Here is a 14594-nt window from a genome sequence, read left to right as displayed (position 1 = left end):
AATACAGTTGGTGGATCATATAGTAACTCCATGTTTAACATTTTGAGAAATTGCCGAATTGATTTACAAAGTGGCTGCATCATTTTACATCCCATCAACAATGTATATTCACATCCTCATCAACATTTGGTATTTTTTTTAATTTAAACGTTTTTTATTATAACCATCCTAGTCAAGTGAAGTGGTATCTCATTGTGATTTTATTTGCATTTTCCTAATAGCTAATGATGATCATCTTTTCAATTGCTTATTGGCTAAGTATATATCTTCTTTGGAGAAACATCTGTTTAAATGTTTTTCAACTGGTTTACCTTTTTACTATTGAGTTGGAAAAGTTCTTTATATTCTGGATACAAGTCCATCATCATATATGATTTGCAAATATTTTCTCCCTTTCCACAGGTGTCTTTTCACTGTCTTAATGGTGTTTTTTGAAGTATAAAACTTTTAATCTTAATGGGGTCTAATTTATTTTTTTCTTTTGTCACTTGTACTTTTGGTGTTACCTAAGAAAACATTGCATAAATCAAGGTCATGAAGATTTACGCCTATGTTTTCTTCCAAGACATTTATAGTTCTAGCTCTTAAATTTCAGCCTAAGGCCCATTTTGAGTTAATTTTTGTGTGTAGTATAAGGAAGGGTCCAACTTTATTTTTTTGTATGCAGATTTCTACTTGTTCTAGCACCTTTTGTTGAAAAGACCATTCTCTCCCACTTTGAATTATCTTGGTACATAACATGCTCTTGCAATTCAAATTCATTTTGTTCTATTTTTGTCCCCTAGGTTTATTGTATCCATTGAGATAGCTAATAACAAAGTTTGCAAGTTATATAGTGATTCCTATCACAGACTATGTTCCTTTTCTGCTTGAAATATTGCAATGCCTTTTTACTATACTTTAAATAAAACCCAAACTTCTTACCATGATTTAAATAATCCTTCATGATCAGCTTCCTATTCATTTCTTTAAGCTCATCTCAAACAACTTTTCACTATTCATTATGCTACAACTATAATTAGCTTCCCTTTAGTTTTCCAAAAACACCTAGACTATTTTCACTTCCACCTCTTGGCTCTTGCTTTTCCATCTACCTTGAATCACCTTCCAAAGTTCTTTACAGGGCTGGTTCTTTTTCATTCTTCAGGTCTCAACTTAATCCTCCCCTATCCAGAGAAGCCTCCCCTCAATGCCTTGTTGGAAGCAGGCTTCTCTTCCCTTAACCAGCTATTCTTTTTCATCACCCTATTTATGACCATCATTGCACTTACCACTACTTGCAATGGTCTAGTCTATGGTCAATGTTCACAATATTATAAAATCTGAGATCAGGAATCTTGCTAATCTTGTTCCCCTTGGTATCCCCATTACTTAGCAGAGTTCTTGGTTCATAGAAGGTACTCAAAAACTTTGTTGAATTACTGAATGGACAAATACATTTCATAGAGTCACCATCTGTAAGGCTAATAAAAATTTAGGAACATCCAAGCTAATGCTTTTTTTTTAAGCTATAGAGCCTTTTCTTCCAAAGAAAGCCTATATAGAAGCCAATATGCTAGATATATATACAAAGAATTTTTTCCTGACTCACCTAGTAATAGAAGAACACTCCTGCCCATTCAGCATCCCTCCCATCTTGGGAGGTTCTGCATAGTTCCCTTTATGTGTAATGTGTAAACTGAGAAACCAAAGAATGACTCACCCAACAATGTACAGCTCTTTAGTAGTAGAGCAGGGATAGTGGTAGAACAATTCTTGCATAATGGTCAGTGCAGGGTTCTTTCTATTTCTGTGTTGGTTTATGACACAACAGTTCAGAACAAACAAGCCTAAGACCAGAGTCATAGAAATCATTCAGAAGATAAAGATTTAAATAAGTCCTTTGCTTCTTAATGCCACTGACCTCAAATTTACAAAGTTACCATTTTTCAGGGTTTCCAAGGAAATTACCTCAGAAATAAGAGTCATGTATACCTTTATCATTCTTTTCTAACTATTGATAAGTCCTCTCATCTTTCTGACTTTGCTTTTAAAGATTCTACTGAGAAAGCTTCTTAGCTTTACTTGGCTTCATTTTTTAAGACATTCCCCTAGTAACAATGATCATACCATTTTATACAAATGGTAAAAATCACACTTCAGTAAATCCAACCAAGTTTTGTCCTAACAGAATAAAAGAAGACCATTTCATTTTTATATATTCAACTTTTAACTCTCATAATTTCACATCTGTTTAGATGTTAGATACTACAGTGATAGACTTTTTTTTTTTTTTTTAGAAATGGGTGATAGACCATAAGTCAGGCAGATGTTTCTTCTCAGATGTTTCCAAATTCTTTCCCCATACAGAGTTATACATTTAAACAACTGAACACTTTAGCACAGAATTCAAGCATAAAATATACATTTTAAAATTCTGTTCAAAGAAGTCTACATCTTAGATTTGGGAATTTGTTACTGATGCTTCCCTTGCTTTATTTTTCAATCTAGTTCTCATTTTCCAATCTTCTAGAAAGAAAAGCATTTCCTTCCTTGAAAAACAAGTTTTATTTCTTTTTCTCACTCTCTTTCTTGTTTATTTTTTAAGAATAGGTAGCATCTCTGTGACATTGCCTAAGGAAGAATTTTTTAAAGTGAAAAATAAATCCAACATCATGCTGTATCATTAAGCAATAGTTCCTTGGATCATAAAATTCTTTTGAAAAAATGTGCCATGGTATTTTTATTGAGTTTATGAGCTGAAAGGCATTTAAAATTCCAAGGAGAACAACAAAAAGAATAAAAAAGAAACACACATGTGTTGTTACTAAAAAAGGCACCAAAGATATGTATGAGGCAAGATTGTTCCTGGGAAAAATTATGAAGCAGATGAAATCTGTGTTTATCATTTTTCCATGTTTTGTTTTGAGCCCCTTTTTTCATCTCTGTTCCGCCCATTACCAGCTGTCATGCTGCATTATCCCCATCTGGGACTCATGCCTGTTATCCTATGGCATGGCTAGACCCTTCTTTATCTTAGTTTTGTTCTCCTCACCAACATTTAGTGTTCTGCTGGGGAAACAGACTAGGTGATTGAAAAAAATCCATGCTAAAGTATTAATAATTGTTAATGGTTAATGACTTTCTCATATAAAAATGAATTTGATATGAATTCTCAGAAAGATAATCACAGTTTCAGCATTTGTTACTTGGCTTCTCTGTGAGTCCAGCCCTGATGACTCCTCTAAAAAAGATGAAAAATATCAAGAACTCCAAAAAGGCGAAATATAAGCCCGAGCCTGGTTACCTCATGGAGTAGTGTGGCTGAGAGGCACGGAAGTCATAATAAAGGAACTAGATAGAGCCAGCTCTGGTATCTGCTATATTCTTAGCTTTCTCTGAGCCTGCTCTTTTTTTTTTTTTTTTTTTCAGTTGTAAAGTGGGGAAAATAAAGCACCACTAGATTATTGGAAGGACTCTATGAGAAAATCTAAGTGAAATTCTATTGTTCAGCCTGGACGCATAGTTTGAAGATAATTTGGAGGGGGGGTGATTCTCTAATGCTTTGTATTTGCTGCAGTGGAACACCTATCATAGTTTTCCAGGACTGAGAGGGCAAGAAAGAGGAGAAATGGGCACTTTACCACTTATGTAAAACCAGAGGGGAAAAAAGACTCAATTTGCCAATTGCTGAAAAACAGGCGACATTTCTGGTTCACCCTCAAAATTCAAATGTCATGTTGATATACACTGGTACAGTTACTTATTATTTTGGGGAAGAGGTGAGATAGCATTATTTTAATTATTGCTAAAGGAATCAAAATTATTGGTAAGTGATATGAATGGTAAGACAGCCAGTTTGTGCTTCATTTATGGTATTTGTTGTATTCTTCCAGATAGAGCTTCTTCTCAGTTCTTGGAAATGTAATTGAGATTACTGGGGGCAGGAGCTATCTTTAAAAGGCTGAGTAAGACTCCCATAATATGGCAAAAAGAAAAATCATTTGCTGGGAAGGTCATAAGTGATGACTCCCAAGATATGAGAATATCTTCAAAGGCAAGAATACTTAGAGAAGTAAAGAGAGAATAATCTTGGGGGAGATCTCATTATTTAAAGATGGGAGGCAAGGAAGATGGAACAGTAAAATAAAAAAGCAAAATATCCAGAGAGGTCACATCTGGAATAATATAGCAAATATCATAAATTAAGCATTTAAGTAAGAGACAAGATGTTCTCATTATTTATTTACAACTTCTATTTGCCCTGTGGTGAGAGAATCTGTCCAATGTGACATTTAGAATTTCCCTTGAAAGAATACTAAAATTTGAGATCAGATATTGATAGCTTAAATTATGCCTGCAAAGGATTTCTTATGTCATTCTAGAACTAGGATATTACTCTATAGTAATAATGTCAGCTGTATGAATAAAAATCAGAAATATTCAAAGTAAGTTTGAGATAACACAAAATGTTCCCCTTCAAATGCTTTATGACAGAAGTTCTATAGCTGAGGCAACATCATCAGGATAGTGACATAAGTCATTCCTGAATTCAGCCATCCTCAGAAGAAGACCAAGTAGCAAGTATCCACATAAAAGACCACCATTGTGAAAATCCTAGAACCTGAGGGTGAGGCTGAAGCACTCTCTTAGATTACAGAGTTACAGGGCCACAGTAAAAAGGTAAGAGTAAAGATTTCATTTTGATTGCATTGTCCTTTCCTCAGACCAGCACAGCATTGCATCAGGTGGCTCCCTTGGCTTATAGTTTCTTATAGTGAGGAAAAGAAAACCCAAAGTGGACATTCAGCTCCCCCAGTGTTATGGAATGCTTCCAGAGTAGCCCACTAAGGTCTTACTTCATGGACATCACTGGGGAAGCCTGGGGGCTTGACCACTGAGGATCAGATAGAGATAGAGGACAGAGGCAAGGATTATAGCAACCTGTACCAGATCTTGGTGGACTGCATTCCTATTTGCAGTAGCACCTGAGCAGAGAGCCCAGTCAGTGATTCTGCACTTCTGCAGAGCTGAGTTGGTGGCTCTGTCTGGTTGGGAGCTTTGTTGAAGGGTTCTGCATGATTTGGGTCCCAGCCAAAGGATCATACCTGCTGTGGAGCCCATTATATGGCCCTGAGTTGCAACCTTGCCCAAGAGCTAACCATATACTCCCATCCCACTTAACCAAGGTTGCCTGGGCGTAGAACCTGGGCAGTTGTGGAGTCCATACTATATATAGTTCTACTCAGGCAGGCAAACAAGCCAGCAGCCCTGCCAAAATGTTGGAAATGACCACAGAATCTGAACAGTGGTCATGGGAAGCCTTGGAACCCAGCTTAAAGTACTGTCCAGCTGTGAAGCCCAGCCAACAGCTCTACCCAGCAGCAAAATCTAGCAATGGGCCTGTACAATTACTAAACACAGCCTGCAACCTTGTATAGGCAAGAAGCCTGGGCTAAGTGGTCCTGCCCAATTACAAAGCATAGCCTTCAGCCCTACCCAATAAAAGCTCAGACAGTAACTCCACACAACCATGGAGCATATAGTCTTTGATGTCAGCCAACACTGAGATACAGCTGAAGAACCCACTTAACCAGAAAGCCTGGCAAGTGACCTTACCCAACACAGGGGTACAGCCAGTGGGCTAAGTAATCATGAAGCACAGCCTGTGATTCTATACAAACTTGAGGCACAGCCTGTGGCTATGTCCAACTGTGAAGCCATGCTTGTGGTCTCATGAACATGGAGTTCAGCCAATAACACTATTCAGTTAGGGTGCACAACATGAGACCTTGCCTGACTACAAAGTCCAATCAGAGGTATTGTCCTGCCAGGGAATACAGCTTGAGACCTCACCATTCCAGCACTCCTACCCAACCAGGGTGTCTATTCACTGGCCTCCCTTTAAAATGAAGCCCAGCCAACGGGCTCACCCATCTGCAGAGAACAGCCAGTGACAACCCTCCCCCAGCTCAGACCATGGGTAGGGGCCTTGCCCAACTGGAGACCTCAACAGTAAGCTGTGCCTGCCCACAAATGCTACCAGTTAACCCGTCAGCTAAATATTGCCAGTTAACCAGTCAGCTAAGCAGATTGGTGAAGGACTTTCCTTGCCAAAATAAACTTCTAATGTCTGGAAGAGGGACTGCTTATTCAAATGTGCAGATACCAGTGCAAGGATACAAGGACCATAAAGAATCAAGTAAAGATGACAATACCAAAGGAAACTAATAAAACTTTAATAACTGATACCAGAGTAACGGAATTCTACGGACTTTCTGACAAAGAATTCAGAATAATCATCTTAAAGAAGTTCAGTGAACTCTAAGAACATACAAATAGACAAATAAAATTAGATAAACAATGTATGAACAAAATGAGAAATCGAACAAATAAATAAAAACCATAAAAATCAAGAAAACAAAAATCCTAGAGATGAACAATACAATGACTGACCTGAAGAATTCAATAGAGAACTTCAGTGGTAGACTCAGCCGAGCAGGAGAATCAGTGAACTCAAAGACAAGTCATTTGAAATTATCCAGAGGAGTAAAAAGAAAAAAAAGGAACAAAATAAAGGGAAAAAAATCTATGGTACTTATGAGACAGCATCAAGTGAAATACATGTATTGTGATAATGCCAGAAGGAGAAGAAAAAGAGCAGAAAGTCTATTTGAAGATATAATGGCTGAAAATGTCCCAAACTTGGGGAGAGAAATGGACATCCAGATTCTTGAGGCCCAAAGGATCCCAAATAAGTTGAATCCAAAAAGAATAACTGAAAACACCTCATAATTAAATTGTAAAAAGTCAAAGACAAAGGGAGAATTTTGGAAGCAGCAAGAGAAAAGCAACTGTCACACAAAAGAGAGTCCCTATAAGACTATACATACATTTCCTAGCAGAAACTGCAGGCCAGGAGAAAGTGGAATAATTTCTTCAAAATATTCAAAGAAAAAGTGTTAACCAAGAATACTATACCCAGCAAAGCTGTCTTTCAGAAATGAAGAAGCTATAAAGACTCCCCCCCACCAAAAAAAAAGCTGAAGAGTTCACCAGTAAACCTGTCTTACAAGAAATGCTAAAGGGCATTTTTCAGGCTCAAATAAAAGAATGTAATTAATGTCATAAAAACATGAATGTATAAAACTCACCAACAGATGTAAATATATATTCAAAACCAGATTCTCTAATATTGTAATGATTGTACATAAATCACTTACAACTCTAGTTAAAAAGTTAAAAAACAAATGCATTAAAAATAACTAAAATAATTTGTTATTGTATCATAATATAAAAAGATGTAAATTGTAACATCAATAACCTGAAATATGAGGAAGGGAGAAGAAGTAAAAGTATAAAGTTTCTGTATAGTATGGAAGTTGTTATCTGCTTAAAATAAGATGTTAAAACATATTTTATGTGAGCCACAAAGAATGTAGTAGATACACAAAATTTTAATAAAGGATTAAGTCATACTGCTACAAAAAGTCATAAAATCACAAAGACAACACAAGAGAAAACAAGAAGACATGATCTATAAAACAGTCAGTAAACAATTAAAATTAAATGTCAATAGGAAGACCTTACCAGTAATTAATTATAAATATATTAAATTTTCTAATCAAAAGATACAGAATAGCTGCATGGATAAAAAGACAAGACCCACCCATATAGACTCACTTAAGCTTTAAGGACACACAGAGACCGAGTGTGAAGAAATGAAAAAGATATTTCAAGCAAAAGAAATAAAGGAAACCAGAAGAAAGCAGGGATAGTTACACTAATATGAGACAAAACAGAATTTTAGCTAAATATAGATGAGACAAAGAAGGTTATCATATAATGATAGTAATCAATAATATGTAATTATAAATATTAATCAATAATATATAACAATTGTAAATATTTATGCACCAAACATTGGGCCTCTTAAATATTGAAGCAAATACTAACAGAAATAAAGAAAGAAATAAATAGCTATTCAATAGTAGTTGGGGACTTTAATACCCTATTCTCTAAAATGGTTATATCATCCAGGCAGAGAATCAATAAGGCAACAATGGATTTGAACAACATGATAAACCAAATGTACCTAACAGACATATATAGAACATTCCGTCCAACAGCAGCAGAATACATGTTCTTTTTAAGTCTACATGAAACATTTTGAACAATAGACCATATGTAAGGCTACGATATAAATCTCAACAAACTGAGGAAGATAGAAATTACATCAAGTATCTTTTCTAACCTCATGGCATCAAACTAGAAATCAACAACAGGAGGAGAGCTGGAAAATTCACAAATATGTAGAAATTTAAAAACACAGTCCTCAACAACCAATGGATCAAAGAAGAAATCAAAAGGGAAATTTAAAAAATCTTCAAACTAACAATTGTAAATATTTATGCCCCCAACTTGGGAACACCCAAATACATAAATCGATTAATAACAAATATAAAGAAACTCATTGATAAGAATATAATAGTAGGGGACTTAATACCCGACTTACAGCAATGGACAGATCATCTAAGCAGGAAATCAACAAGGAAACAATGCCTTTGGATGATACACTGGACCAGATGGACTTAACAGATATATTCAGAACATTTCATCCTAAAGCAGCAAATACATATTTTTTTTGAGTGTACATGGGACATTCTCCAGATCACATACTGGGTCACAAATCAGGCCTCAGTCAGTAACAAAAAGACTTGAGATCATACCATGCATATTTTCAGACCACAATGCTATGAAACGTGAAGTCAACCACAAGAAAAAAATTGGAAAGACCACAAATACATGAAAGTTAAAGTTAAAAAAAAAAAAGAAAGTTAAAGTTAACCAGGAAATTAGAAATAAAGAAAATTCATGGAAGCAAATGAAAATGAAAACACAATAGTCCAAAACATTTGGGATGCAGCAAAAGTGGGGAAGTATATAGCAGTACGGGCCTACCTCAAGAAGCAAGAAAAGTCTCAAATACACCACCTAACCAACCTTACACATAAAGGAGCTAGAAAAAGAACAGCAAATAAAGCCTATAGTCAGCAGAAGGGAAATAATAAAGATTAGAGCAGAAATAAATGATATAGAAACAAAAAAACTCCAGGAATCGAACAGATCAATGAAAGTAGGAGCTGGTTCTTTGAAAGAATTAATAAAATTGATAAACCCCTAGCTAGACTTACCAAAAAGAAAAGAGAAAGGACCCAAATAAAATCATGAATGAAAGAGGAGAGATTACAACCAACACCACAGAAATACAAACAGTTATAAGAGAATATTATAAAAAATTATACGCCAACAAATTGGGCAATCTGGAAGAAATGGACCAATTCCTAGAAACATACAAATTACAAAAACTGAAACAGAAAGAAATAGAAAATTTGAACAGACCCATAACTAGCAAAGAAATTGAATCAGTAATCAAAAATCTTCCAAATAACAAAAGTCCAGGGCCAGATGCCTTCCCAGGGGAATTTTACTAAACATTTAAAGAAGAATTAATACCTATTCTTCTGAAACTGTTCCAAAAAATAGAAATGGGAGGAAAACTTCCAAACTCATTCTATGAGGCCAGCATTGCCTTGATTCCAAAACCAAGGACCCCACTAAAAAGGAGAATTATAGGCCAATATTCCTGATGAACATGGATGTAAAAATTCTCAACAAGAAACTAGCAAATCAAATCCAACAGTACATTAAAAGAATTGTTTACCACAATCAAGTGGGATTTATTCCTGGGCCGCAAGGGTGGTTCAATATTCACAAATCAATCACCATGATACACCACATTAATTTAAAAAAAAGGATAAGAACCATATGATCTTCTCAATAGATGCAGAAAAAGCATTTGACAACATACAGCATCTATTCTTGATAAAAACCCTCAACAAAGAAGGGATAGAGGGAACATACCTCAACACCATAAAGGCCATATATGAAAGACCCACAGCTAGTATCATCCTCAATGGGGAAAAAATTGAGAGATTTTCTTTTAAGGTCAGGAACAAGACAGGGATGTTCACTCTTACCACTGTTATTTAACATAGTACTGGAAGTCCTAGCCTCAGCAGGCAGACAACAAAAAGAAATAAAAGGCATCCACACTGGCAAGGAAGAAGTCAAACTTTCACTATTTGCAGATGACATGATACTCTATGTAGAAAACCTGAAAGACTCCACAAAAAATGCTAGAACCGATACATGATTTCAGCAAAGTCGCATGTTACAAAATCAATGTACAGAAATCTGTTGCATTTCTATACACCAAATATGAAGCAGCAGAAAGAGAGATCAAGGAATTGATCCAATTTACAATTGCACCAAAACCCATAAGATACCTAGGAATAAACCTAACCAAAGGTGTAAAAGATGTGTACTCTGAAAACTACAGAATACTTACAAAAGAAACTGAAGAGGACACAAAGAAATGGAAAACATTACATGTTCATGGATTGAAAGAACAAATATTGTTAAAATGTCTATACCACCCAAAGGGATCTCCACATTTAATGCAATCCCATCAAAATACCACCAGCATTTTTACAGAGCTAAAACAAACAATCCTAAAATTTGTATGGAACCACAAGAGACCCCAAATAGCCAAAGCAATCTTGAAAAAGAAAAGAAACGCAATTCTGGACTTCAAGCTGTATTACAAAGCTGTAGTTATCAAGACAGTATGGTACTGGCACAAAAACAGATACATAGATGAATGGAATAGAATAGAAAACCCAGAAATGGACCCACAACTACATGGTCAACTAATCTTCAACAAAGCAGGAAAGAATATCCAATGGGAAAAAGAGAGTTTCTTCAACAAATGGTGTTGAGAAAACTGGATAGCCACATGCAGAAGAATGAAACTGGACCACTTCCTTACATCACACACAAAAATAAATTCAAAATGGATGAAAGACCTAAATGTGAGACAGGGAACCATCAAAATCCTATAGGAGAACACAGCAGTACCTCTTTGACATTGGCTGTAGCAACTTCTTACTAGACACGTCACCAGAGGCAAGGGAAACAAAAGCAAACATGAATTATTGGGACTTCATCAAAATAAAAAATTTCTGCACAGTGAAGGAAACAATCAACAAAACTAAACAACAACCTAAGGAATGGGAGAAGGTATTTGCAAATGACATATCTGATAAAGGGTTATTGGGCAGAAGACATGAATAGACATTTTTTCAAAGACATAAAGATGGCCAACGGATACATGAAAACATGCTCAACATCACTCATCATTAGGGAAATACAAATCAAAACTACAATGACGTATCACCTCACACCTATCAGAATGGCTAAAATTAACAACACAAGAAATAACAGGTGTTGCCAAGAATGTGTAGAAAGGGGAACCCTCTTACACTGTTGGTGGGAATGTAAGCTGGTGCAGCCACTCTGGAAAACAGTATGGAGGTTCCCCAAAAAGTTAAAAATAGAAGTACCCTTAGACCCAGCAATTACATTATTAGGTATTTACCCAAAGAATACAAAAATACTGACTTGAAGGGACACATGCATCCCTATGTGTGTGTGTGTATATATATATAATGGAATATATATGTATATATGTATATAAAGGAATATATATATGTGTATATATATGTATATAAAGGAACACATATATATAATGGAATATTACTCAGCCACCAAAAAGAATGAAATCTTGCCATTTGCAATTACATGGATGGAGCTAGAGAGTATTATGCTAAATGAAATAAGTCAGTCAGAGAAAGACAAATACCATATGATGTCACTCATATGTGAAATTTAAGAAACAAAACAGATGAACATAGGGGAAGAGGGGAAAAAAAGAGAGGGAGGCAAGCCTTAAGAAACTCTTAACTACAGAGAACAAAGAGAGTTGATGGAGGGGAGGTGGGCAGGGAATGGGCTAAATTAGTGATGGGGATTAAGGAGGGCACTTATGACAAGAACTGGGTGCTGTATGTAAGTGATGAATCACTAAATTCTGCTCCTGAAACCAATAGTATGTTAACTAACCAGAATTTAAATAATAACTTGAAACAAAAATTAAAACAAAAAATCTTCAAACAAAATTGGAACCACAATATAGCAAAAATTTATGGAATGCAATAAAAGCAGTTCTAAGAGGGGAGTTTACAGTGATAAGTGCCTACTGTAAAAAAGGAGAAAGATCACAAATAAATAACCTAACTTTATACTTCAAAGAAGTAGAAAAAGAACAAACTAAAGCCAAAGTTAGCAGAAGAAAAGAAATGATGAAGATTAGAGCAAAGTAAATAAAAAGAAAACAGAAAACAGAAAAATTAGAGAAGAGATTAACGAAATAGTTGGTTTTTTAAATGACAAACCTGACAAACACCAAGACAGAAAGGCCTCAAATAGAGTTAGAAATGAAAGAGAAGACATAAATTATAACACAGAAAAACAAAGGATCATAAAAGACTACCAATATTTGTCAACAAATTGGACAACTTAGACTATATCTATTCCTAGAAGCATACTACTTACCAAGACTGAATCATGCAGAAATAGAAAATCTGAACAGACCAATAATGAATGAGATTGAATAATTAATGAAAAACCTCTCAACAAAGAAAAATCTAGCATTTGCTGATAAATTCCACCAAACACTTAAAGAAGAATTAATGGTAATATTTCTCAAACTCATCCAAAATTTTGAAGAGGAGAAATATACCCAAGCTCAGGTCAGTATTACCCTAATACAAAAGCCAGATAAGGATATTATAAGAAAACTACAGACCAAAGCCCTGATGAATATGGATGCAAAAATTCTCAACAAAATACTAGCAAACTAAATTCAACATCCCATCAAAAGGATCATACACTGTGTTCAAGTGGGATTTATTCCTGGGATGCAAGGATGGTTCACCTGTAAATCGATCAATATGATATACCCCATTCACAGAATTAAAGATAAAACCATCTGATCATCTCAATAGAAGCAGAAAGAATATTTGACAAATTTCAATAACTTTTCATGATAAAAACTCTCAATAAAGCAGGTATAGAGGGAACATACCTCAACATAATAAAGGCCATATATGACAAACCTACAGCTATCATCATATTTAACAGTGAAAAGTTGAAAGGTTTTCCTCTAAAATCAGGAACAAGAGACCAAGGTGCCTACTCTCACCACTTCTATTCAATATAGTACTGGAAATCCTACCAAGAGCATTTATGCAAGAAAAAGAAATAAAAGGCACCAAAATGAGAAAGGAAGAAGTATAACTGTCTCTGAAGATGGCATTATCTTCATATATAGAAAACCCTAAATACTCCACACAAAAAAACCTGCTAAAATTAATAAATGATTTCAGCAAAATTGCAGGATACAAAAGTCACCTAGAAAACCCAGTCATGTTTCCATACACTAACAATGAATTATCTGAAAAAGAAAGAAAGAAAACATTTCCATTTATAATAGCATCAAAAACAATAAAATATTTAGGGATAAATATAACAAAGGAGATGAAATACCTATACACTGAAAATTGTGAGACCTTGATGAAAGAAATTGAAGACACATAAATGGAGAGCTATCTCATATTCGTAGGTAGGAATAATTAATATTGTTAACATGTCCATATTATCCCAAACCATGTACAGATTCAATGTAATTCCTATCAAGATTCCAATGGCATGTTTTACAGGAATAGAAAAAATCCTAAAATTCACATGAAACCAGAAAATACCCCAAATAACCAAAACAATCGTAAAAAATTAAAGCTGGAGGTATACACCTCTTAATTCCAAACTGTATTAATACAAGGCTATACTAATTAAAACAGTGTGGTACTGGCATTAAAAAAGACATATAGACTAGTGGAAAAGAACTGAGAGCCCAGAAAAAAATGCATGCATATATGGTCAACTTATATTTGAAAAGAGAATGGTGTATATATGGTTTATATATACAATGGAATACTGTTCAGTCACAAAAAGAAGGAAATTCTGACATTTGCAACAATATGGATGGACCTGGAAGTCATTATGTTATGCGAAATAAGTCAGACAGAGGAAAAAAAATTCTGTATGATCTCACATATGTGTGTTATCTAAAAATTTGAAATCATAGGAACAAAGAATAGACTGATGGTTGTTGCCAGCAGTGGAGAGATGGGGGAAATGGTGAATGGATACAAACTTCCAGTTATAAAATAAGTAACTCATAGAGACATAATGTACAATGTGGTGACTATATTTAACAATACTGTGTTGTGTATTTGAAAGTTGCTAAGAGGGTAAATCTTAAAAAATTTCACCACACCACAAAAAGGTAATTAAGTAAAGCAATGGATGTGTTAACTAACCCTATTTGGTAATCATATATGTATGTGTGTGTGTGTGTGTATAAAATCATCACATTACACACCTTAAATTTACACAATGTTACTTGTCAATTATATCTCAAAGTGGGAAGAAAAAAAACTTCAAGGACTTGTGTGACACATGGAAAAAGTAACTTTCTTCCTTGGATGTTAGCTAGGCTGATTATCAGTCCCTGGTTTGGCCCTCTCTCAAGCCACAGTTCCACACCTTCAGTTATCCAAAGAACATCTGAGAGAATCAGAATGTGTGTGTGT

General features: G+C 35.0%; 1 protein-coding gene across 1 annotated transcript in view; it reads right to left on the bottom strand.

Moving 5' to 3' along the window:
* COL24A1 (collagen type XXIV alpha 1 chain) overlaps positions 1-14594 on the bottom strand; it is a 391649-nt gene that overhangs the window by 103495 nt on the left and 273560 nt on the right. The gene's annotated exons all lie outside the window — the stretch shown is intronic.

Source organism: Mirounga angustirostris, unplaced genomic scaffold, assembly GCF_029215605.1.
Source record: "Mirounga angustirostris isolate CCGP_5_RB_7025 unplaced genomic scaffold, mMirAng1.0.hap1 SCAF_4, whole genome shotgun sequence".
NCBI classification, from domain to species: Eukaryota; Metazoa; Chordata; class Mammalia; order Carnivora; family Phocidae; genus Mirounga; species Mirounga angustirostris.
This window is presented reverse-complemented; position numbering and strand designations above follow the sequence as displayed.